The sequence below is a fragment of the Sinohyriopsis cumingii genome, chromosome 4 (assembly GCF_028554795.1).
Source record: "Sinohyriopsis cumingii isolate HCF-2022 chromosome 4, ASM2855479v2, whole genome shotgun sequence".
NCBI lineage: Eukaryota > Metazoa > Mollusca > Bivalvia > Unionida > Unionidae > Sinohyriopsis > Sinohyriopsis cumingii.
The window spans coordinates 111,146,071-111,173,932 of record NC_142964.1 but is presented as its reverse complement, the minus strand read 5'-3'; the positions used below and the strand labels follow the sequence as shown (position 1 = coordinate 111,173,932).

The 27,862-nt window shown below is 37.3% G+C and overlaps 1 long non-coding RNA gene across 6 annotated transcripts; it reads left to right on the top strand.

Moving 5' to 3' along the window:
* On the top strand, positions 1-27,161 carry LOC149801887 (uncharacterized). Of its 6 annotated transcripts, none has more exons than XR_016420742.1 (5): positions 1-104; positions 19,274-19,521; positions 22,947-22,964; positions 24,588-24,697; positions 27,081-27,161. It is a non-coding gene; the product is annotated as an uncharacterized LOC149801887 (long non-coding RNA). The 6 variants fall into 6 exon arrangements; XR_016420738.1 differs by having other exon boundaries at positions 22,918-22,964; XR_016420740.1 differs by lacking the exon at positions 22,947-22,964.
* Positions 27,162-27,862: the final 701 nt, after the last annotated feature.

Sequence of the window (27,862 nt, the reverse complement as noted above, 5' to 3'; positions counted from 1 at the left end):
TATTAGATCCGCCCTACCAGTATATACAGATTGAAACTTGCTGATTTCATAACACAATATTGCAGTAGAATACTGTATCTGGATAAACGTTCAGAAGGGATTTGGTAAGTATACATATATTGATAACGTACAACATTTTGTAATCCATGCCGTTAATATAGATATCAAATAACAGCAACATACTTGTAGGCAACACTAGATCATCTGGACAATGTCTATCTCTCTGTTAATATTCAGAGCTGATGATCTAACTTTAATCAACTCAAGTAGGCATAAATTAAGAGAAAATTTGTGAGAGGACTTAAAGTTATATTCGAACTCTGCGGTTTATTAAAAAAATCAGGTAGATTTAGCCGACTCAGTAATTGCTTCAACTTTGTTCTATAGGTTTTATTACTTGTATACTTGGGGCCACGAGTGGCTGAGTGGTCTAAAGCGCTCATGGTTATGGATCACTGCCATCTCACCTCTGTCTGCGTGGGTTCGAGTCTCGGGTTCGGCCAGTGTGGGTATGTGAGAAAGCTTGTCAGTAGCTTCTCGTGGGTCTGTCCGGGTTTTCCCGGGTTTTTCCTCCGTGGCAACTAACATGTTCCGTGCACCAGCATGGACAATACTACATAATATATTGACTCTAGCAGCAGAGAGACTGAGCCCACCAACTATTTCGTCAAACAGGACCATCTATCGAAAACTTTTCTGATAGAAGGTCTTATTTCACAAAAAATAGCCTTCTATACAGAAACTATGATAACTAAATCCTCTTTTCTGGCTAGAAGGGTTATTTCGACAAAGATAACTCACTATAAAAAATATTTCTTCGGGTGTGGTGTCGACGAAACAATTGAGGGCTCAGTCTCTCTGCTGCTAGCGATGTAAATATTTGAGGATTTCTAGTTAAAAATTGTATCTAACCCAACTCGATACCGTGTCCGAGGATCATGTAAATTTATTGTTACAAATCCGTGTGGTTTTGCCCGAGCACGACTAAAGAAATTTCTGAATTTATTGATGTCCATGTCACCGCTACACCAAGTTCGATGAATATTTTGTAACGTATGTGCGTCAACGCCGTTAAATACCGCGAGAATGTTACAGTTATCTCTGATCACTTTCGGAATTTGTGTATAACGTTGAGTTACATAAATCACATCGGTGTTTTTATGCCTGCCGCGGGAAAATATCCTGGCAGGGTTTGATTGTTTGTCCAGCATGATATCATCGTACACGACTAAATTATTAATACTCCCATCGATATCATCGATACTCGGTGCTTCATTGATATCAGTTATAAAATCAATAACATCTTCGTGAAAATCACTTTGATTTTCCATTATCGATTTTGCACTTTCGTTAAAATCTTTTAACACTTGATAACACCGCTGATCGTCCACAGACGGGGCTATCAAATATAATTTATCCCACTTCATCCACTTCATTATTAAATTAAGTAACAACTGTGTCTTACCCGACCCAGATGGACCTATAATAATCATTCGGATTGAATTTGGTAGCACTGAGTTATGTTTGATTAGCTCTCGTCGCTTTGACGCAGAAAAGTCAGTGATCTCCATTTGATATATCATAAAATAAATATGAATTTATATTGTGTGAAATGTCGAGCACATACCCCAACTGCGGATACGACGACAATTACAACAAAAAATAATCGACAAGCGCTTACAGGCAAGTGTGAACGATGTGGCACAAAAAAATTTAGATTTATTAAAAAAAACGGAGGTGATATCGCAGCCAAGTTAGGAAAATTACCAGGAGCTCCGTGGGCTAAATATCCAGGAGAAAAACATGTTCCAGGATATAATTACTGTGGTCCAGGAACCCGACTTGATATCAGACTTGATGCTCAGGATCAACCAAAACCAGGTGAATATCCGATAAACGCTATTGCTAGCGCGTGTCATGCTCATGATGTAGCTTACCGAAGCAAGGATTTGCAACAGCGTCATCTCGCGGATGTGAAATTAATTCATGCGGTAAATGCCATCCCTGATAAATCTTTCAAGGAGAGGCTAGCATCCTGGTTGATAAAAACTGCAATGAAATCTAAACTTGTATTAGGCGCTGGGTAATTAATAGAAATGCAATCATTTCCAATGGAGTCGATTTATTATTCCCCTAGCGGATACTGGAGAGGTAACGCAGCAATTAGTAAACTTGCCAGTGCAGCAAAAGTTACGGAGGTTACTGCCAAAAATTGGTTATCCCGACAGGCAATATGGCAAATTTATCTACCGCGTCCTAAACAAATTCACTTCGCGCATTTCGATGTTAGTGTACCAAATGAGGTTCATCAAGCTGATATATTATTTCTGCCACATGATACTATCCGAAGACGCACATACAAGTACGCGTTAACCATAGTTGATGTTGCCAGTAGATACAAAGATGCTGAACCGTTAACAACTAAAACAGCATCTGAGGTTGCTTCTGCGTTTGAAAGAATTTATCGGCGAGGACCTCTACGATGGCCAAATTTATTACAAGTTGATCCTGGCAAAGAATTTCAAGGTACAGTATCATCGTTGATGAAACAACATAAAGTCACCATACGACGAGGACACACTGAAATTCACCGTGATCAGGCAATTGTTGAGCGATTCAATCGAACACTTGCTGAGCGGTTATTTGGATATCAATATGCGAGGGAATTTATTCAGGATACGAGATCGCGCGAATGGGTTGCAAGATTACCAGGTGTGATAACTGCGCTAAATAATGAAATAACTCGAACAACCAACATGAAACCTGCCATCGCGATTACGAAAAAAAATATACCACTACAACGAAAGAAAGAAAAACAGTAAATACTGGGTAATGTTACTGTAAGATATTTATATGAACCAGGTGAACATGAAGGTGGTAAACGAAGAGCGACTGATCCCATTTGGAGTGTTACCACACATAAGATATCCACCGTGACAAGATCCACTGGCAGACCAGCAATCTACAGGTTGGATTCAACTGCTCCTCAACGTGGATTCACCCGTGAGCAATTACAAGTAATTCCCGAGGACACACAATTGCCGCCAAAATCACTGAAGTGATTTCAATGACTTAACTAGCGCTGGCACCCCGACGTCGATTACACTCAAGACAGGTCAACATGACATTATCACGTGTATGACCACGACTGTTATCTTTTCTGTCTACGGTAAATTGTCTTGAATTTTTATTCGAATACTGCCATAGCATTATACAATTACAGCTCGCACAGTGATTATTCTGTTGTTGTTTCAACGCGTTAATAAATTCAACATCAAGATCAAGTCGCGATTATTTTTTTTGTCACTCTGTCTGTAACCGGCGAGTTTTTTTCTTATTATATCACCATCGCTGTTGTTTTCATTATTAATTTTATCAGCGTTTGAATGAAAATCCGAAGGATTTTTCAAGACAATTCTTCGCAGTTGAGATATTCTTCTGACTCTGGACACCGCTAGGTAAACTAAGTTTGACCATTCGATTCGATCATCAATGATCCAGACAGTTGTATCAGAGATAGTCAGTCCTTGAGAACAATGAATGGTCATTGCGTATCCTAGCGTCCACGGGGATTTATTCATCGCTAGTGCATCGTCGACAGCATCGATGTCAACTAACACAATATCATTCAATACTAAATTCTGTTTCTCTGTCTTTCCTGGAATATCAACATCTATATTTTGTAACCGTGTATCAGTTGGTCTATAACATAACGGCGTTGGCAACATTGGAAACTTTTATTTTTGCAACCGAAATAGCTGTTGTTGAAGTGTGTCTCTGACTATCTTTCTACTTACCACTATCAAATCGTCTGGTTTCCACACGCGTAAAAAGTCACTCATCGAAGTTTCAGGAATCATCTTGCGCATAATTTCACATTGAATTTTATTCGGTTGTAGCCTGATTAGTGTTTTGAATTCTTTCAACGTTGCATCAAGTGCTCGGTAATCATCAGACACTTCTTCGTAATAATCAACAAAATTCCTCAGCCAATCATGCGGAGATGCGCAGACAAACGGAGGTGGTTGACCGTGATCGCCGCACATAATCACTGCAGTATTTTTCGTTAACAGCCATTCAAGAAATGTTTTTAACGTTTCCAGTGGCACCGTACATATCTCATCCCAAATTATTATATCATTGATATATTTTGTTCCCATTCGATCTGGCGTCCACACACCGCCGCTGTATTTGAAAAAGCTGTGATAAGTACAAGAATTGACTCCTCGCTGTTTCATCTCTCTGGCAAGCCTGTGTGTAGGTATTAGCACAATCATATCCGATTTTTTAAATAATTCAATCGCTCGAGTTGTTTTACCAGACCCGCCCGGCCCGTTCAAATAAACAGTTTTGTGTCTGGTGATTGGATCATCCACAGACGGTGCGGAAGATATTTCTGGCATTGTTGATTTACAATAATCATCCTCGATTGCAACATCAGCGGATTTACAATACTCGTGCAGCATCTCCGTTTTTATTCTCCACGAACCCCATTCATCTCCGCCGCAGAATTTCATTATATCGGTCAGTGATTCTGAATATTTCTTGTCGATGTAAAATGAATCCGTGGCAACTCTTACTGCCATACCAGTATGGTATGGGTCAGGAAATCGATTTACCATCGATAGCAAATTTATAGAAACATAAGCCAGCATTGAAGATCTCAAATGTGTGTATTGAGGCGATTCTCCGTCGATATAACTTACAATTGTGCCCAACTTTTTCCCGTCGGACAAGAACACATCCTCCCTGTTACAAAATATGTCTCTGGCAACCGCGTCGGCGATTATAAAATCTAGTTCAGCTTCATCGATAATCAACCGCGAGTGATGCATTTTATGATCAAATGCTGCACCCTGAGTAAATTTACCGATTATTCTTCGTCCAAGATCTTTCGGTGTACTTTCACTGCTTTTGAGTTTAATCTTGAGAATTTCAGGAGCTCCTTCGCGGATAGCATCAAGAGGAGTTTCTGGACGTGCTTGTGTCCATTCTTCGATAACTTCTTCGAGAGTTACACGTTCTGGTGTTGGTAACCAAACTGATGTCTGCGGTCGATAACATACGATTGCTTCACTGACGGTCAACGATACCAGCATGCCGCTGTCAAGCATATATCGCAATAACACTATTGGTACCCAGATCTTTTCGACGAAGTGTCTGCCAAACCAAACATAACAAATCGGATGAAGTCCCGTGGCGAATTCAAACGAAATCACACGAGCAAATCCTGTCAGGTCAGCTTCGGGTAAACTGCCGTTTACGGCGACTCGTGTCATCGAGTTCGTGGGGTGTCCGAATCGCTTAAAGTATTCGCGGCACTCGCCGTTCCCGAGAAAGCTTCTTGGGTAGCAAGCAATCATATCCACGGAAATCATATCCCGGTAGTCATACCGGGTATTCCATAACCCGCCATGACCATACTCGACACAACTTAACTGTATATCCGAGAGAAACTGACTTCGGGTTGGTCTCCACGAATTTCTTTTTCTGGCGGCGTGAGCGGCAACACGTGGAACTGTAAAACAATTAACCAATAACTGCTCATCGCTAGCATTTCTCATATACGTTTTTGCGAGTTTTTTCATTTCCTGGTGCAACGATTCTGTTCTGTATAATTCTCCGTTGGGTCTCACAAATTGATCATAGTCGCCATCTTCAGAGCTCCTAAATAACCACACTGACACAGGGTCGGTTTTACTCAGCGCGTAAAAAACCTCGTATATGTTTCCGCGATAAAACTTGACAACACGATCTCGTGGGAATATTGTAACCGCACCAGTCCACGCGTGCGAATTATGATCAATAATTTCAATCGGTGTTCCTGACTTTTTATAATGCTTCGAATTATATAATATCTCTCCGGTTAGTGTTTTTACTGTTATTGAGCATTTTAATTTACTTGATAGCACAGCAACATCATTTATTGTTGCCCCGGTATCCTTAACCGATTCACCCCAGGCTGTTATTTTTTCACGTCGCAGATCGGTTAAACCATTCCCTCGTTTTGCGTTTTTAAAATGTTCCATTACTCGCTCGGCTACACAATTCAGCACCGTCGAAGTTTTCATCGGGGTGAGTTTATCAATTTTTGGTTTTTTTACCGGATATATTCCATAAATGACTGCGGTTACAGGATACGATCGAGCGTAATATGGTATATCAATCCCGGTCAGCATTCCTGGTTTGGAATTGCTACTTAACAGAGCGGTCTTTCCGTTAGCAAGAACAGGGTCGAGTTTGTCACGGATAATTCACTCATCGGAATCTACTTTCACGATAAATTTTATTCTGAAAAAATATTTCTGTTTACGTTGATGAAAATCAATATAATCAATAATTGTTCTTGCTCGGGCATCAGTCATTGTGGCATCGATGATGACCTCATCACCGAAGAAGAGTTCGTCAATGATACTGACCTTGTTAATATCGCGGATAATTTTAAATGTCGACCATACATAAGATGCGCCGTCGTCGCGGAATTCTTTTTTACCCTCGTTGATAATATCAAACAGATCAGTTAGATGCCGTCGTCGTGGATCCGGGTTTAGCCTGTCAAGATCGAATCTACCGGCGCCAACTGCGGATAATTTCGAAAACACTGTCATATTATATTTAAGACAAATATTTAAATAAGAAAATATTATATATACAAATGAATAACTGCAAGTGGTTAAAAGTTGGATCCGTAACAGTCTGTGGTAAGTCCTGCAGGAAGGAATTCTGCGGTGAACACATACAGAGCGTCAAACGAGGAAGCACAGGACCCATACCCTGCCTGCGATGTGGTATTGGTGTCAGGGGTAAAACACAATTATGTGCGGGGTGCGGGGGGAAACAATACCGGGAACTCAAGCGATATTACAATAAAAAAAATAACGGAGACGCGCTAAAATCTGAGAGCGATTATATAACTAGGTTTTCAGACAAATTATAAATTAGACGAATACATTATTATATAAATGAGCCAAGAATTTGTCCCACATCCCACAATCAAGAATTACGAAGCATCTCGCGAGGGAATAGTGAGACATTGCAGAGTGAAAAAACCAGTTGGTGTTGTTAATAATGCTGGTTATTTAATACTTATTGTTGGAAAAAAAATCTCTTCTTATTCACAGGGTTGTGTACGAGTGTTTCCGCGGAGAGATCAAAAAAGGTCTTGTAATTGATCACATTGATGGTAATAAACTTAATAATAATTTATCCAATTTGAGGGTTGTGACGCAGAGCGAAAATTGTAGGGCTGGGAATACTGGGGGGAAGAGAGAGTCTAGGGCAGTTATATCTATAAATTTAAATACAAAAGAAGAAATAACATTTCGCTCAATGACCTCAGCTGGCAAGTATTTCGGTATTTGTTCACCCTCAGTACGAAAAGTCGCAGAAAAAATAACCAAATCAGCTCTGGCAAAAAAAGTATAATAATCAGAAAATTATATTTCGTTATCGCGAGGATTTTCCAAACGGAGATAACTCTGCAGTGACTGCGTGAAAATCAATGATACAATTATTTCCCCGTTGTCACCTTGACAGCGTCAAGGATGACAGCGCGCTATAACACTTCCGCATTCACAGGTATCCAGTGCGGTATTTTTTTACTGTATACAGTCTCGCATTTGTCAGTATTTTCATAAATCAGTGTTTCAATTCAGAATTTGTTAACTTACCGCTACAGGTATTTTATAGGTAACACAGCGAGCAGACGATTTTCTGCACAAGGAAGTAAATAACTACCTGTATGAATTTCACAGGTAGATCAGTAATGTTTAAACCCTGTATTATCAGATTGGAAAGTGGCACAATGGTAACGCGTTTGACTTTCGTCCCGGCGCTATCAAATGTCATGTTCGAATCCTCGTTACGGACATACTGTCGACGGGCCCGATTTATAGGGTTTTTATAATAGTTGGGGGCTCCAAGCAGGGGCCTTGTGTGCATATCCTCCTCCACGTCGAATCGTGGAGGTACATTTTACCCCTGGGATTCGATTTGGGGGGGTATGCACACAGGCAGTTTCACTTTCGCTTGGAGATGCCCCCAGTGTTAGGCATCACTATAAACTGCCACACTTCACTACTGTAAATACTATATGTTTGTACCGTCCTAGGATAAGTTAGAATTAAGTTATATGTTTGTACCGTCCTAGGATATGTTAGAATTAAGTTATACTACTGTGTAAGCTTGCTAAAATGCGGTGGCAATTTAGAAGCTTTACAGATGTAAATACTATGTGTTTGTGCCGTCTTAAGATAAGTTATACTACTGTATAAGTTTGCTAAAATGCGGTGGCAATTTAGAAGCTTTACAGATGTAAATACTATTTGTTGTCCCTATATGAGCCTTGCTAGCATATCAAATGGTAAGCTAGGAGGTTCACAAATGGGGAATGTCTCGTCGTTCGCAAACACACCCTCTGGGATTTCTAGACTGTTATTTGGCAGTTTAGGAGCTCAATCGGGGGTAGTGTTTCCGCTCCCTCCTGAGTTTGGTAGCCTATCATATGATAAGCTAGAAGCTCAAGGAGATGTGATGTTTTTTTATTTTAAAGATATAAAAATATATATAAATATGAATCGAGAAAATATCAATAATGTGATTGATGCTATTAAAAAATTAGAAAAACAAGGATTTAATATATTACTAAATGTTGAAACTATTCTGTCTGATTTTGAATCATTATACGAAGCTAAATGTGCAGGGCGTTATATTCTTCCTACTCAATATCGATTCATAAAGATGATTCAAAATAATTTGTATAAATCGCTGGCCAGCGTAGCGGAGGCACAAATAAATGAATTTGTTCCACTGTCTCGTGCAATCGAAAAGATCAGGCTGGCACTGGCAGCTGAGTATGAAACAAAGAAGATAATTAATAACCGGGTCAGAAAATTGAAACATTGTATGTCCCTTGACAGCGTCAATGATGAAATCAAGGATGACTGTCACGAATGACGAAGTCATTCACGAGGAAGTAAATACCTCACTTTGATTGCATTTACTTGGAAGTGAAATCCTTGACAGCGTCAAGGAAGTAAAAAAAAAAGTAATATTTTTTTTACTGTCCAAATTGTGCAACTGTCCGATTTCGTTGGTTTTCGTAGCAAAATACCCCTATGAAATCAGCAACTTGGATAATTTCGTTGGTTTTTACTAGCAATTACCCTATCAAATCGAGGAAAATGGACAATTTCTCTGATTTTTACTAGCAAATACCCTATCAAAATGAGTACTTTGGTCTGTTGCAGAAAAATACTATAAGAAAAAATAAAATCCCGCAGTGAAATAATTATTATATGAAATTTATACAAACTGCATGATTTCGTTGGTTTTTACTAGCAATTACCCTATCAAATCTGTGACTTTGGACAATTTCTCTGATTTTTACTAGCAATTACCTTATCAAATCTGTGACTTTGGTCTGTTTTGTTAATTTTTACTAGCAATTACCCTATCAAAACCAGAGAAATTGTCCATTTCACTGGTTTTTACTAGCAAATACCCTATCAAATCGAGGAAAATTGTCAGTGGTAAAAAATATATATAAAGTAAAATATTTTCAAGGATTTTCACTGCAGTATCTTATCAAGATGATCCCGTGAAATGCACGAGTGAACAACATTGAGGATTTGGTCTGCGTCACAAGTAATCATCGTGATATTGTTTTCGCGGAATTGCTTCAGCTGAAAATCTGTCAGTAAAAAATCATCATTGCCGTACCTATCGATGACTATTTTAACAACGCCCGGGAAATGATTTCCGGTAAATATTTTTCGGATGAATTCTTCAAGCGCGCGCTTGTCAACGATGGAACATTTCACGTGTTGATACATACTATTATTTTCGCGTTCATTTAATATAATTTATTACGACATTGCTGTCGCTGATGGTGATGTCTCTGGAAACGCCAACCGGGCTATCATCGTCGTCGCTGTCACTGTCAGCGAAATCACTGTCGTCGGAAACACCTTGTGTTTCTACGCTAGCGATTTCAGAGACATCTTCGTCATCACTAACAACAAAATCACTGTCGTCGGAAAAACCTTGTGTTTCTACGCTAGCGTCAGAACTGTCAGAGAGATCTTCATCATCATCATCATACTTCTGGTAATTCGAAGATTTTTTGGACATTATTATGATATCATATTATTAATTGAAAGTCTTAGGATTTCACCAGCAAATTAATACTAACAGTCTCGCCACGTAGGTCCAAAAGTCTACCCTGTTGGTCAGTGACTTTAAAATTCATCCTTGTCAGCGTCGGATTCAAACACCGCAGAAATACTGGATTGATTGGCTCTTGCACAATACTGGATTGATTGGCTCTTGCACAATCAAAAATCCAGGTGGTTCTCTAGGAGTAAATGAATACAGTATAAACCCTTGCTGGGCTTGACTTGATACTGTTGTGTCTATGTTGTAACTACCGTCGATTGCGTCACATACAAGATTGACCGCGACGACATCAGTGATATTTACGATTCCCGGAGAAATATGTCTGCCATCACCGGTTGTGGAATTGTCAACGCTGAGGATAATGGGTTGTGGTAGTAATCGTTTATTGTACGCGGCAAGAATATCCGGGAAGTATTCATCGATGACATCAGTGACGTGTTTTCGTAAGATGACCGGGGAAACGTATCTTGGAAATTTATAATTTGCAAGTTCATCTTCGTTGATTTTAAGTTTAACTAATGCTTCTCGGAGAGCACGTAGATTTTCTTCTTTTTTTATTTTTTCTGTAAGATATACTAATTCAGGATATATGGGGGTTCCAGGCTGATCAGAGATCGATTTCAGTTTTGCTACCCTTTTTTTATCTTCTTCTATTTGTCTTTTTTCGTACCTGATCGAATCGACTATGCTTTCAACTAATCTACTGTTCAAAGTGTTCATGTAATTTGCGATTTTATTTAATTTTTTGATTTCGCTGATGATATCATTACGGGGGGTTGTTATATCGCTGATATGTGATTGAAAGCGCGAACGTAAAATCTTTAGTCGTTGATTGTGCAATTCACGATAATAATTAAATAGATCAGTAATCTCCTCCTTCGAATAAAAAGCTCTGGAAATAATGCTGCTCTTGTAGAACAAATACCAGCCGATTTTTCCTAATAAAAAATTAAATCTAAATTCTGGATTATAACCATCTGGATCAATCATTGCCCCGAGAGTACGCATCCTTTCTACTACAAGGTCCTTCTCCTCGAAAAAATCTTCTTCCTCCGGTTCGTCAGTGATATAATCGGACAGGTGGTGGTGGTATCGCTGGTGGTTTTTCCGCTGGCCATCCTAATACTGTTCTGATTGAACTGTTATAAATGTCTACGTGGTAACCCGGTGTTGAGATTCCGATGATCGTTGACAACGTTGGCTCGTGTGCTGATATATTGATCTTTGATTCTTTTCCGGTGATACGCTTTATTTGACGCTGTATTTCTTTGTTGATTTCTTCTATCTGATAAGACCCTGTTGGTAAATAAATGACGTTCCAATCTGGTGTGCCGTCGGTACCTTCGGTACTGGGTTTATTCTGATACGAAAATACAAATGAATTATTCGGAGATTGTCCGTGAAATGATGTCGACCTGATGTTGGGCCAACTGTGATATACTCGTAATTGTGCCAACGCGATTTCGGTAACTGGAATTGCAGTTGGAAAATTAATATTAAACTCTGGTTGCGTCGAAGATATTGTTATCATTGATGTTTTTACCGGAGCTGTATTTGCGGCTATCTCTTGAAGTATCTCCGTCATTATTTATCTTCATCGTTTTCAAATTAAAATTCCTTGTGCGCTCGTAACCGTTGTATGCTGCTGCGATCAGCGTGAATTCGGAATCGGATATAACTGTATCGTCAAGGCTGGATGATATCAACGAGGACAATTTCGAGTAGGTGCTTGTGGCCGCGTTGTTTAACTTTTCATACTCGTGTAATTTGGTTAGCGCGCACGAGGATATTTTTTTCGCAATTATATTAGCAACTCCTGCAATCGTCGTTGATGCTGAAATTGTGATTGTAATCGCGATTGCAGTTGTCACTGGTGTCAGCGCTGATAATAGCACACCCGTGGATGCAACTACCGCGGATACCGAATACACTATTGTGTCTAGCACAGTTACACGCCGTTTGTATTTTTTTATCTTTGTTGCGCATTTGTCAATAGTGTTTTTTAGCGTTGACTGCCATTCGCGTACCTGATCGTATCTATATTGCTGAGCGTCTAATGACTCTGTCATTAGTGTTGTCGTTGATGCTGATTTCATTTTATTATTTTACCCTGTGACTAAATCACAGGGTAACCAATTGAGGTGTTTCTGCGACGAATTCCAAACACCACCAGTAAGATGTTGCGGTTAATTTCTTGTCTGCGGCTTCAAGTATAAATATTTCTTCGGTCCCGCTGTTTAGTATTACAGTTACAACCCCGGAAAACCTGTCGGAGGAATGTCTCCAGGGATATGCTGTAAAGATCTCAAACTTAGCGGCACTGAATACAGACAGTCTATACACGCCAGTGGCTGTTGCTGTATATTTGATAGTATTATTTTGTTGGGACCATGTTGCGAATCCCGATGATACCGTGTATACGATGTTGGTGATATGCCCGGGGGTAACTCCAGTGGGGACTTTAATCAGACTGGTTTTGTTAACGATCTCAGGAATCCCCGCTACGATGTTTTGCTGTGTTTGTTTGATCGTGTTAATGTTATTTTCTATCAACGCGATTTGATCTGAAAAACTTCTATCTGTTCTGACTACACCTAACCGGGTATTAATCTTGTTGATATCGTTGGCGTTAACGGTAAGATTTGGTATGATTTCAGAAAGTTTCATGTCGATGACCCGAGGAACCCCAAAGAACTTATCAATGGATTCATCAGCTTTTGCGAAGTTTCTTCGAAGTCTTGTAAACGCGCCCACGTGAACATCATACTCTGCCCGCAACGTGGTTAGTTTACCGTCAATGGTGTCTACATATTGTTTGTTTGCGGCATCTTCGGGACCTTCCGGATCTTTTAACACAGTTATTTTGTTACCGTTCATGCTGAGTTCTCCTGTCATTGTATCACCGGTCTTCGCTACACGTTCCCGAGCGGCTTTCCGTGCATCATCTCGAAGCGCCGCAATTGATATCAACGAATCTCTGATTCTGCCGCTGTCAGTGAATACAACAATGTTGTCCGTGGTAGCTCCAATAACCCTGCGAATTATGTCATTCCACTTAATGTTACTGGTTTTTAGTTTGCCGTGCCTGTCCTGAAAAATAACAACCTCATCTGGGTCTATCCCGGTTAACGTTAAAAGATTATCAATTTCATCTTTGGTCGCATACCTCGATAAATCGATATCTTTCTTTTCTTCCTTGGTTCTGCTTGATCTTCCGTAAATATCAACCATTATTAGTTATGGGGTTGTTTAAATTTGGAAATCACATTTGGAAATCACAGATGTGATTTCAACGTGTATTCATGCACGACTTTGTGCGGAGGAGTTTTAGGGTGTTTTGTTATCGCGTCAAGAACGTTTAAAACCTCCTGACCACAAATGGGCGGATCAGTCAGTGTTTGTGTTGGTAACATTGACTGCCATAGGAGTCTTCGTCGCTGTGAAGTATTATTTGTATACCTGAGAAACTCAACTGGCGGTGCTAGCCCGTACGAATCAAAATATACATTTCCACGTGGATCGATCGCGTAAGCAACCCAGTGAGTTCCAGGACCTTCTTTGTTGTCGAGATTAATAATTCCGGTTTCTGTGCTATGCGGTCGTGCTGGTAATTCATCTCGAATAAATACATCTCTGAAATTCTTTATACGTAATTGTTTAACAGCATCAAGTAAATCAAAATTACTTGCTGGAAGCGTTTTTAAAACCGTTTTGGGTACCATGCGGCTGCGGTTCCTGGGAGTCTGAGACCGGACCCTTTCTTTTTTTTGTATCCTGATCCTAATTTTTTTGACATTACTGCGGCCAGCGGAAGCAGGGATTTAATAGCACCAAGACCAGGAAGGAAACCTCCTTGTTTGTTATATCCTTTTCCGACCGCTTTCTTAAGGGCCATTCCTGCTGCGGTTCCAACTGCTCCTAACGCTGCTGCCTTTGCTGCTGCGGCTGCTGCTTGTGCTAGTGTTGCGGCAAGTATTGGAATAAGCGGAAATATTCCACCGGACTTAACCATGTCACGGACAGCTGTGGCAGTAAAATCAAGTCTGATTCACTTTCCTATTGTTCTGGCTTTGTTGATTTGATTAAGCTGTGTTTGAGTAACCGATAATTTATTTTGACCACCACTAAGTTGTCCGTGTTTAAGTGTTATTGACGTTCCTGACGCTGATGCTTGCTTTGATTTTAGTTTGTTAATCTGACCAGGGGTCAGAGCGACGTTAGCGTGATGATATGACATTTTATTTAATACGATATTGATCTAATTGTTCACATATTTTCCACTGGTACATCGATGACTCTCATTCGGCCGCCAGCACCTTCAAGCAACATTGATTTATCGGAAAGTATGACCGCGATTGGTCTGTAATTAGCTATAGCTCCTGCTGCTAGTAGGTCTCTATCTACAGTAGCCCGAAAGTGAATATCAACGACAGACTGTCTGGTTAGATCAAGATGCTCCAGCGAGAAGTAATAGATTGGATAATGAGATATAAAATCTAATTGCGATATTTGCAAACCAGTGTCGATATTTAAATCAAGCGCTAGATATTTCGTCAATCGTTGATATGCACGTGCAACACGATTATTACCAAAATTTAATTGTATATTTTCAGATGGTTCTTGATGCCCGTTTATTCTCAGAGAAACGTCAGTGATACCAAGTTGATCAAATATCATATGCGAACGTGTTTGATCACCCACTCGTGTAACATCCTGAAAAGCAATGAAAATATGTCGCGGCGCGGCAACCCCCTGCTGTGATGCTATATGCCATGTGAATATACCATTGACGTTACTTTGAATACTATCTGTGGTTGTTGTAAGCCACGATAGCAGCGTTTTACCACCTTGATCCATAAAAGAAAGCAGTCGTGGTTCTTCAGTAATTGAAGGAGTCATTACCGGCATCCACAGTGATAGTTTTGTTATGTTTACCTTACCAGGGTCACCTAGAGGTCGCCATAGCGCATCACTGTCGTCGCCTTTTCTAACAAGCACGACCGTATGTTTTGCTCCAAAAATTACCTTTCTGACATCTCTGCAAAATCCAAAGATGTGCGACAGCGGAATGGCACATGACAAATTTCTACGATTACCTTTTAGCATTTGTCTACGTGCAGAGAAACCTAAATTAAATTCTGTATTAGCGTTAATAATCATGTCTTCGATTTCAGCATCAACAGGAGGAGCAGCACGGTTTCTTGGTCGTCTAATAATAAACTGATCACTGTTAGGAAAATTAGATGCGTCCTTGGCAAACATCATTGATGGACCGGCTGATCTTGTATAATCATCAGAATATCTCGCTAGACCAATTATTGTTGTGGCAACATCAACATCTTTCTGAATTGCTTCAATATTTTTTCCATCAATCATATAAATAGCACTATCAAACAGCGCCATAATTCCGTTATTGACAAAACCGACTTTAACCGCATCCCCGTATACTGTATCATCTGTTTTTATAATTTCTCCTTCTATTTCAATAAATGCTTCAGCGGGCAGAAAATATCTACTGGTATCCTGAACCTGAAGTTCAATTCGTCCTCGTCTGTTTGGTTCTCGTGCGTCATAAGAGTAATACTGATAATCACGCACTGATTCATTTTTAAGAACCGGTTCGTTTATGTCGAATGCTGGGTCGGATTCCCGTTTGAACATTTTATTGTAAAAGTTACCGTCTAAAACGAAGACCACTTCCCGCGACCAAACTTGTGTTTATTTGTTCAGGAATTTCGTTGACTAGCGAGGCTAGCTTTTGATTTGCGGCTTGATTTATTACTTTACTGACATCCGCTGGCATGTCTGTGGTGGCTGGTAATTTTACCGGCGGAGGTTTTCTGCGTATCAGTCGTGCTAGTCTATCTTTGATTGCCGTGAATGCTTTACCGGCAGCGCTACCAACAGCGCCAATAGCTTTATCTTTAATAACATCAATGGCTTTCATCGATAATTGTTTTGCGATCGGTATTGCTTTGGGTGCCATTCTCGCAAATAAACCCTGAACAACATCGCCTAATCCGTTTCCATAAGTCATCCTGTATACAGGTACTCGTGAATTTACAACCCTGACCATGACTGGTCTACGATGAGAATTGTGTACTATCATTTTATTTAATTGTTATTTCTCTAATCGTCGATGAGCTCATCAATAAGTTCTCGATAGATATGAGAATCCATGATGCCGCCGCGAAATAGTCGCTGACAGATATCAGCCGCTTCATTAATTATTTCTGGTGAGTTATTTCCAGCTCGTTTTCCTCCGATGAGAACTTCTAGCAGTGATACATCATTGATGATATTATCAGGGCAGGGAATAAAACCCGATCCAGTTTTAGGTTCAAACACCCCCAAATCTTCAAGAATATCTCTTTCTTCTGGAACCCCTTCTTCTAGAGCAGAGTAAGATGACGCTGGTCTCTCTTTTTTAGGTCTTCCACGTCGTTTAGGTTCCTGCTGTTGTTCAGGTGGTGGTTGATATTTCTGTCTTGTAACTTTCTTTCGCTCTTCCTTCGCTTGTATTTTCGCGATTTTTTCTTCTTCCTTTTTTTTCTGCTTGTTTTCTCAGTTCTTTATTAACCCCAATTACTCCTGTTTTTATAAAATTACAGGTATCATCAGTTGGAGATACTCGGGAGATACCTCGATTTATTTTATACACATAATCCCTCCACTCAGATTGAGACATACCCTTAGCAGCCCCTGGGTTTAAAAATTCATGTCTGCGATTATAATTTTTAACGATCCAAACAGAAAACTGTTTAAGTTCATATACGTTACTCAATGGAATATTTTTTATTTCGTTGATACCATCTTCGATAAATTTGTTTATAAATGTTTCTTTGACAGTTGCAAGTGGACCTACTGCACCTGGATCAGCTGCGGCTGCTACTTGTTGTTCACTAAATTGTTCTATTGCTTGAAGCAAACCTCGCTGTGGTTTTCCACCCTCGATTGCAACCTCCTCGGGAGTTCTTCCTGCGATTGCGGTTAAAACCTTTCCAGTGACTGCAGTGATAGGTTTAAATAATTCCCCTGTGGTCTCTGCGAAACCTTCCTGAACTTGCTGTCTCACCTGTAATTTTTGTCTTACAGAATCTCGTACAGGAAGAAATTTTTTTATTGCTTCTAGTCGCTCTCGAGCTAGTCTAGCGGAATATGCTTCTCCAATGTTAGCCATTATTGTTAACTTAAATTTTTAATTCACAGCAGAAATCCTTTAGGATTAAAAATATTTACATCGCTAGCAGCAGAGAGACTGAGCCCTCAATTGTTTCGTCGACACCACACCCGAAGAAATATTTTTTATAGTGAGTTATCTTTGTCGAAATAACCCTTCTAGCCAGAAAAGAGGATTTAGTTATCATAGTTTCTGAATAGAAGGCTATTTTTTGTGAAATAAGACCTTCTATCAGAAAAGTTTTCGATAGATGGTCCTGTTTGACGAAATAGTTGGTGGGCTCAGTCTCTCTGCTGCTACTCTGATTAGTACTTGGAACTAATTAAACCTCTTTAACTTCTTTTAGTATATGGGTGTGGTCTCGTTTAGTATCAGAGTACGATGACATTAATCCATTTTGTAATATTAAGGACTTTTGGCATGGGCACAGTCCAGTTTACCACATTACTGTGTAAAGGCACAAAATGCAATGAAGTCCAATAACCGTAGGAAACAAGAACACAAAAGAAAACGAACCTATCACCATGTCCTAAACCTTACTACTGAGCCTTTTTGATTACTACTCCATCGAAAGAAAACATACCACTATGCCCTTTAACCTTATAATGAGTCACTTTCCTTACTACTACATTATAACAAAACATACCACCATGCCCTTTACCCGTATAATGGGTCACTTTCCTTACTACTACTTTACAACAAAACATACCACCATGCCCTTTACCCGTATAATGGGTCACTTTCCTTACTACTACATTACAACAAAACATACCACCATGCCCTTTACCCGTATAATGGGTCACTTTCCTTACTACTACATTACAACAAAACACCGCCATTTCATAGACATTGATACTGGACAACTTTCCTTACTACTTGACTTAACGTGAAGTTTAATCCTGAGCGATATCTGACTAATGAAATACAGAAATATACGTATGGTAGACCTCGGCTACATAATTGTTTTGAAAGTTCTTAAAAATAGTCATCACGACTGGGAAATTTATACACAACATAGGCTCAGCACATACCGACTTGGGTATTAATAAATAAAAGACGATCTGCAAGTATAGACTGGGGAAATTATACATAACAGGCGATCTGCACATTCAGACTGGGGTATTTATACATAACAGGGGTTCTGCACAAATAGTCGGCGCGATTTATATATAAAAAGGGGATCTTCACGTATAGATTGGGATATTTATACATATATAGGTGTGTGTGCGTGTGTGTGTGTGTGTTGACAGAGACTGATACTTTCTCTTTTATCATTATATGTCGTTTTATATATTTATAATATTTGCATGGAACTATTTTCTGTATGTTGATTTACTAACAATGGTTAATCTCTTTCTTGGCATCCACTTAGTCAATCAGTCATACATACATACATACATACGTACGTAGGTACGTGCGTGCGTGCGTGCGTTCATAATACATACAGACATACATATGCACGTATATCCACACATACATACAAACATCCATCCATCCATCCTTCCATCCATACATAGGTACCTTTCTTCAGTATATGTACGTTTGTTCCATAATTGCATATTTACTAACGGATATTAAGACGTGGTACAGTTTTACTTTGAAAATAACCACACAGAAATTCAAACATTTTCAAACGGAAAACATGTCTCCATACACGTACACACATACAATGAAATAAAGAGTCGTAATACTAAGACAATAACGATATAATGATGCTCTCTATTATTTACATAGACACAAATAATTTCGTTCAAAATATTTTTACAAATACTCAATTTATTGAAGGTCAAAACGAAACAGAATGTGTTAAGAAAACTGCTTATAGAAAGGCACACATCAGAGCTGTTCAAATCATTAGCTAGTTTTATTGGCTTGCATTTTACTTGAAATAAACAACTTCACCTGGTTTTTGCGTAGGTTTAAATCTTAAAACTACGAGAAGGAAACAAGGTCACCAAATTTTTGGAAAAACGGAAACAATGGAAATGAAACAAGGTCAACAATTTCTTGGAAAAATGGAAACAATGGAAATAAAACAAAGCGAGTAAATTTTTGGAAAAGCGAATCATTAGACAGAAGGTACAGTCTTCATTTTGTTGAAGTTATTAAATGAGAGTCAGTCTCAAACGCTAGCACTTGAACTGTGGAATAGATTACTAAGAAAGGTAAATATGTAACTAACCACTTCCTTCATGATTACATACATACATACAGACATACAGACATACATACATACATACATATCGATAAAATATTAGTATTTCCGACCTAGGTGTATGCTTTTTCTATTCAAATAATACATATGCAGTTTAAATGTTAATTCGTTTGACAGAGAATGAAAATTATCAAAGTTGTACATTTTATATATTTAAGACAGCAATCTGAAAATAAAAATGTTACTGTTATATTTTATTCTACCTAGACTGTAAGAACGGGAGTTACAATTTCGGCTTTGTCGAACTGGAAACACCCAAAATACTGCTAAACAAAGTATAATATAGTAAGTCTTTTGAACGAGTATTTATTTTTCACTACGAGGAACTGTTTTCTTAGTGTGTCCGGTATCCCCTGACGGGTTTTGTTAAACCTGTTGACACAATTATGATGTTTTAAGGCATTTAACATGTACTAATAATCATGTGTTGATTAATCACCATAAACAAATGTCCGTTGCGAGGTATTTCGTGCATGGTCGTATACGGTTACGTGCATCGTATGCACCATGTCTCAGAATATTTACTCGTAGCAGAACGTAACAGGTTCTCGTGAATATGCAAATTTGAAAACGTCTAGTCGTGAAAGAAAGTAAGGGAACATTGAAAAAACAACAGAAGCACCCTATGTTGGGGAAGATGTATATGTGACAATATCCCGTTATTTTTTTTTAAGAAGAAGGTATCCACCACACCACCTCCACCTCTATCAAACCTCTTTTAGGCAGTCAGTCGGTGGTGATGTCTTTGAAGCAGAGCTATACAAAAATAGAATTCACTGAAACAAATTTAAACAATTTCACTAAATTTGCATGAAATGGTATTCAAAGTGTATGTTTCTTTAAAAAACAGTGTCCAAACTCAGCTAAGTTGTATGCATTCAAATGCAAAAGGTGATTAGGAAGTGGAAAAATTGAGAGGGGAGATAAAAGAATTACAATGCGCGAATGACAATCTGAACCAGAAAATCCAGGGTCTAGAATCCTAGCAAATTAAAACGAACTGATTACTGAATAAAACCTTGTAATAACGTTTCTAAGAAAAGAGTTTGATAAACAGGAACAACCTTATTATTTGTATGGACTGGAAGATAAGGATATGAAGAAATTGACTGAAACTTACGCGGAATAAAAAGGTGGGATAATTCAAAAGCAAACATAGGAACAAAGATATTTGTTGAGGACATAAGCGTTGTACATCACCTGGGTCTTTTCTCTTAACTAGCAGACGGACTCGTGATTTGTCATTTTATCTTTGGAAGTTGCTGAACTATCTGCGGAACAAAATAGTTAAGTTTACTAGATGCAACGCAACATTACAAATTTACGCTTATAAACATTTACAGTCCTAACATTGACACTACAGTCTTTTTACATTGAAATGGGACAAAATATAGAGGACGTAAAAATTCAGCATATACATGGTGGAGGCGATTTCAGCTTAGTTTATGAATCAAGAACCTATTACATATAATTACTATTCCCTATATAACCCAAAGGCAAGAGCTACAGTAATTGATATTTGTACCGAACATAATCAATTACTATTCCCTATATAACCCAAAGGCAAGAGCTCAGTAATTGATATTTGTACCGAACATAATCAATTACTATTCCCTATATAACCCAAAGGCAAGAGCTGAGTAATTGATATTTGTACCGAACATAATCAATTACTATTCCCTATATAACCCAAAGGCAAGAGCTGCAGTAACTGATATTTGTACCGAACATAATCAATTATTATTCCCTATATAACCTAAAGGCAAGAGCTGCAGTAATTCATATTTGTACCAAATATAATCTAATTGATATCTGGCGCGAAAGTAATACGGATGCAAAACGGCACACGTATACCAAATGTAATAAATTGTTTTTACAATGGTATTTGATGCATGTATAGAAACTAGGTCAAAGAACTGTTGATTCTCTACGCTAAACACATATTATTTTCGAGATGTAATAATTTTCTACTGAAAGATTTATAACACATACCCTTTGAATAAATTCAAGAGTAAAAAATATTAAATATGTCGTCCTCACTAATTTCAACTTGGAACCAATGCTAGCTTTGATTAAAATGTATATGAAGGATCAATTATTTTTTTTAAAATCTGAAATGACGGGTGACTCTATACCATATGCGTCATATAAAGAAGACAACAAGCTGCTCTGGAAGATCAAAATTACAAAGGAGAAGAAGTTTAGAAGATAAAACACTATATAAGTAAACAACATGTACAAGAATAAAAATAACTGTAGTCAGAAATTCAGGCTGATAAGGTGGAGATTAAAGCAGTGAAACTAAACATTACCGATACTTAGGAGAACCTAACTTTTAGAGACGAGAGAATGACATAATTGCAGAACGATAGTAAGCAATAGCTCCGGACCCTGGAAGAGAAGATAGAAGAGTCAGTTAAACATATGGAAGGAAAAATTCTTCTCATGGAAAAGCATGAAAGAAAATGGAACCTTCTGTTTTACTGGGTGAGACAAGATGATCCTGGTGAGAAGATCTATCAAGTGGTCAAAGAAGTGCAAGAGAAAGACTTAGGTGTCAACAAGCAAAGAGTACACGACATATGGTGTGTAAATGCACACATAACTCCTATTTTAGTTTATGATCCAGCTCCCATTATAATAAGATTCATTTGCAGGGTAGATATGGAATTGGTGTTGTCCTGTGCTAAATTAATGCAAGGCTCCAAGAAGAAAATGGTGACTGACCTGTCAGTTGGAATAAAAATAGAAAGAGGTAGACTGGCTTAGGTAGCTTATGTCATTTTGAAAAATTGAGAACGTTTAGATAAGAATAAGGGGAAAACTTAGATGTGTGGTTGGAAGAAAAGGAAGGATGCTATAGATAGTTGAGAAAGAAGCGTTATCTAATATTTGACTAGTAAACTGAAACAAGACACTGTTAGATTCAGTAGTATTTGAATGTAGGCTATAGTACACATTTCACAGTCACAATCCTTCTACGTTTCCATTATATCAGGAACATATTTATCAATCCTCTTTTTTCTCTTTTAAATGATACTTCCAGAGAGATGGCATATTTAATACAATAGACTCTTCCTACTTCCAGAATTAGATCTAATTTTTTGGTTTATTTTTCTTTTGGCTTTTGTTTTTAGAATATACTAAAACAAACTGGAAAGTATAAAATATAATTTCAAGCTAGCTACTAGGTTTCGGTATAGGTCCTAGGCATTGAATACGAGTATGATAAAGGGAGATACATAACTTAAATATAAATTAACAAATATGTTAACATGAATAACATAATTATGTAATTCATTTTAGGAAATGATTAGTATACCAAATGTAACTTTACTACATACAGACCTAATGATTCCTCGTTGTTCTCTCAAGGAAACGGGACACACTAGTGTAAGTATAGTGTGAAATATGTTAATTCCTTGTCTTGTCTTACCTTCTGTATCAGGTGCTACACATTACTGTAAATTCGTTTTAACATAAATTAGTTATTTAAAGTAAATTATTTTTCTTTCAATTTTTTTTTTTAAAGAAACAACACTAATCGAATGGTCAAGTCTGAAATCCCTTTATCAGTAAAAACATAATATTTGCCTGATAAATATAAAACATCGTAAATTAATTATGACATCTTTCTAAATTTGCACTGACTGTGAAATGTATTTAGCATTAAATTGGAGCCCTTGTATTTGCCTTATTGCCGTACACCTACTGCTTGTGTTTAGGTTGTATTGCCATGCCATAGTATTGTCATGCTTTTGCTGTGTGACGGGTAGGACCTTTACATTTGCCATAGTATTGTCATGCTTTTGCTGTGTGACGGGTAGGACCTTTACATTTGCCATAGTATTGTCATGCTTTTGCTGTGTGACGGGTAGGACCTTTACATTTGCCATAGTATTGTCATGCTTTTGCTGTGTGACGGGTAGGACCTTTACATTTGCCATAGTATTGTCATGCTTTTGCTGTGTGACGGGTAAGACCTTTACATTTGCCATAGTATTGTCATGCTTTTGATGTGTGACGGGTAGGACCTTTACATTTGCCATAGTATTGTCATGCTTTTGCTGTGTGACGGGTAAGACTTTTGCATGTTTGGCTTGGTGTCAGGATAATGTGACTGGGTGGGATATCACGTTACATGTCTGTGGCATAATGCCCCAGTGCTAGACATCCCTATAAACTGCCACACTGCGGACATCGTAGTGATATGAATGAATTAAAGCTACGTAAAAAATCCAAATATTTCTCTCTCTCTCTCTCTCTCTCTCTCTCTCTCTCTCTCTCTCTCTCTCTCACACTATCGTCATTTCTCTCTCTTTAATGGTGTCCTTTGCTATGTCAGAGGCAAAGGTACCAATAAATTGTATTTGCGTCTTAGTATTTTATGTACATTTATATTAAGATCTGATTTATTGAACTGCAAGATATCTCTGCCCAGAGTAGCTTTTCCATATAGATGTAACTATCGGATTTTTCCTGATGACTGATAAAATGGTCCTTGCATCCATGAATTGTGTGGGTTTAATTGACAAATGCAAGATGAGAGATGTCTTCCAGTTTTTAAAACAAAAACAGTTTTCAAATTGCTTTCTACACGATACATATTTGCTGCGAAGGAAGAATATTATATACATAGTCTGTATTGATAGGAATGCCTTTTCAGTAATTCTTCAAGTCAGTCTAGAGCAGCAGAAGTTCTTAACAACAATTTCGAATTTAAAGTAACGCAAATACAAAAAGACACGGAGGGAAAAAGATTATTATAGATGTGCGAATACAAAATAAGAACGTATCGTTATTAGATAGTTATGGTCCGAATAAAGACTCTCCTAATTTTTATCAACAGTTGAAAACTGAAATGACTCGTGTCATAATAGTAGTATGAGATTTTTAATTTAGCTATGAAGCATTACCATGGTTACATGATACATATAATTATGTTACATTGAACAACTCAAGACCAGGAAAGAAACTGATAGATATCACAAATGAATTTTGGCTCATTGATAACAGGAGAGAAATGCATCAAGAAAAAAACCACATGCATTTTGGAAGGGTAGAAACAGAAGAACATGGCTTGATTTTCTTGGTTTCGGAGAACTTGCGGCGGATACCGCAACAAGGTATAGAACGGATTCTTTTCTGTTAAGATTAGTATCAAATAAGGGGCTTCAAGAATGGAAAATCAATTAATTTTTTATTGCTGATATATAAAAAATACATATATATTATGTTCCATGAAAGGAAACCCGTATCTCTACCTTTGGTTAAATACTTTTTAAAATGATACTACATCTGTGAGATGTCATTAACCAAAAGAAACAATAAACTGGAATGTTTTGAAACTGAATGGCACACATTTATTAATTTAGTAGTATATCACAGGCATAATTTCTGTTTATTGATTGAAATGGTTTAGATATATTTATGAAAATCGTTGATGCATCTACAATCTTGACTTATCTCTTGGTCATATTTGTATATATATCATTTTAAAATATATTAATGTGTGTGTGTCTACGTTTATGTATATTTATATAAGAGTGTGTATATATATATATATATATATATATATATATATATATATATATATATATATATATATATATATATATATATATAATGTATATAAGAGTGTATATATATATATATATATATATATATATATATATATATATATATATATATATATATATATATATATATATATATATATATATATATATATATATATATTAGATAAGCCAAATAAATTTTTCAAGAAAATAGTAAGCCACTTCTTTACTGTACGTTTATAAAAACTCACATCGAAACGCATTGCAAATGAACTTAAACTTACTTTCATCAATTATAAATAGCTATCAAACAGACCTCATGAAATTCAGTTAAGAAGGAAAAAATTTCCGTACTTTTATTAAGTTACGTTTTGCTCGAAAAAAATGCGAGTTACATGGTCTTTTATTGTTAAAGTTGTAGGGTTTTTTTCTTCTTACTTTTAGCACTGACTTTTACGAAAATATTTAATATTGTGTCACTGTAAATGACACTGTTCATGAAGGTTGAAATCAAGAAAGGATGTAGACAAGGCGATTACATCCATCCATCCATCCATCCATCCATCCATCCATCCATCCATACATACATACATACATACAAACATACATACATATCACGCACAATTTTTATTTTACAATGTTGTCATATCGCATACATGTACACGTATTTGCTAGCTGTACATGTATATTCAACGATGGTTGAAATAAATTTGTTAATTCAGTATTGTCTTGTGCTTATTTCACTCTTCTATAACATGCACTTGTAGATAAATATCAGTTTAAAAAAATACTGGGAAATCCTTTTTATGCTGGCCGGTATCTCATCTAATCTACTATTGCTTGACGGTGTCGCCATGGCACTGGTGTCGCCATGACACACAAGGTAGTAAGTACAACGAATACAATCTGATATATTGCAGTTAAAAGGCTTATAGTAAACTAATAGTTATTTTTAGAAGTCTTATTTAACAGCCGCAAATGAGCCAAAAACTGACGTCGCTGTTTATTATGAAATGAAATCTTTAACTGTCCAAAGCTTAAATCAATGAACTTTCTTTGTACAGCCATCAACAAACTGTGACTGTTATATACAATAAACAACAAAGATACTTAATGACACACATACTTTATTAACCATGTGTTATGTTAAATGTGTGGACGATTTGATCCCAGTGTCTTTATTTAATTATTATAATTATTGACGCCCCGTCGGCGAGTAGCAACAGACGTTGTTTATGCAACTGTTAGGTACAATACGGTCACGCTGCTTTACGCTTTCCGAAACACATGATATTAGAATTTTACGTGGTACTAGAATTTAACCAGAGATTGGTTAAACTGACACACCTCCAAATCTGTTATTTAACTATTTTTTATTTTTCTTATCTTAGGAGATTATTTTCGGGTTATTGAAGCAAGTATTGCAGTAATTATCACTTCGTTCCTCGATTTAGACTTTTGGATTTGGAACACAGATTTTTGGATTAGCGGAGCAAATTAACGTTGAATTATACTCGGATAGCGAGGTTTCCGGATAAACTTAGTCCGGATTAACGAGGATCCGCTCTCTCTTTATATATATATATATATATATATATATATATATATATATATATATATATATATATATATATATATAGAGAGAGAGAGAGAGAGAGAGAGAGAGAGAGAGAGAGAGAGAGAGAGAGATGTGTGTGTAGGGAAATTTTATTGGACACTTTCAGCTTTATATATAAACTTCTGTTTTTATTTTTTTTCCGATAAAGTTACTTTGAAATGCGGCAATATATTTTTAATAGCAAATGTTATTCGAGAAATTCAGTTCTAATCGTTCTAAACAAAAAAGGGGCAACGCATAAGTAGCAAGTAATGAGTTCATTCTCCTATAACTGACTCGCAATTGATTACTTATTTTTGTTTATACCATTTTTATTTTTACTTTATCTTCCAGTGAAAAATCGTTATAGTGAAAACCCATATTCACCCACCAATCTGCTAGTCGGTCTCAGTATATCATCTCCATGTACGGTAGGTATCTCTCCTCTGTCTGAAGTTTTGTTACCCTTCACAACATGAATACATTAGGGCTAAGGAGGTCAACCATCAAAAACCACGTTAAATATTTTTAGACAGAATAATAATGTCGCAGTATCTTGCACATCTTTTTAATTTGCTGGCGGTACGTTTTGCCGATAGTCCAGATTGACATGCAGTTCTTTTATTAAATTATAAAGTACATTTGTATTATTTGCTTTTGAATCAAAGTTTTATAATTTCTGACAAGTACTAACATATACATATGAAGAATTTGTCAATAAACTTTGAGACAAGTAAAGCTTTAAATCAGAAGTTTCACAAAAGAAAAATAAGTATGGTTCATCAAACGCATCCATCTTAGGTGCGAGGCGTACTTCCCAGTGAAGCGTTATAATACAGTCAGGTATTTGATATTAATTCCCCTATTACACTATGTTTGCATGTGGAATAATATTGGCTTATAGTCTGAAATCTAGATTACTGTCAGGGAGTTAATGATAATCTTCATTATTGTATTCTCCTTGCATGCGGGTTCATATGCCCTAACGTGCATAATGTAGTTAGCGGGTCAACTTGAACATTAGGGAACGATTCAAATAGGACTAAATAAGTCATTGACTATAGGAATGTCTTGCAATCATAGATTGGTGAGCGAGGAGTCAATAAATAATTTTGTATTACAGTTAAACTTTACCA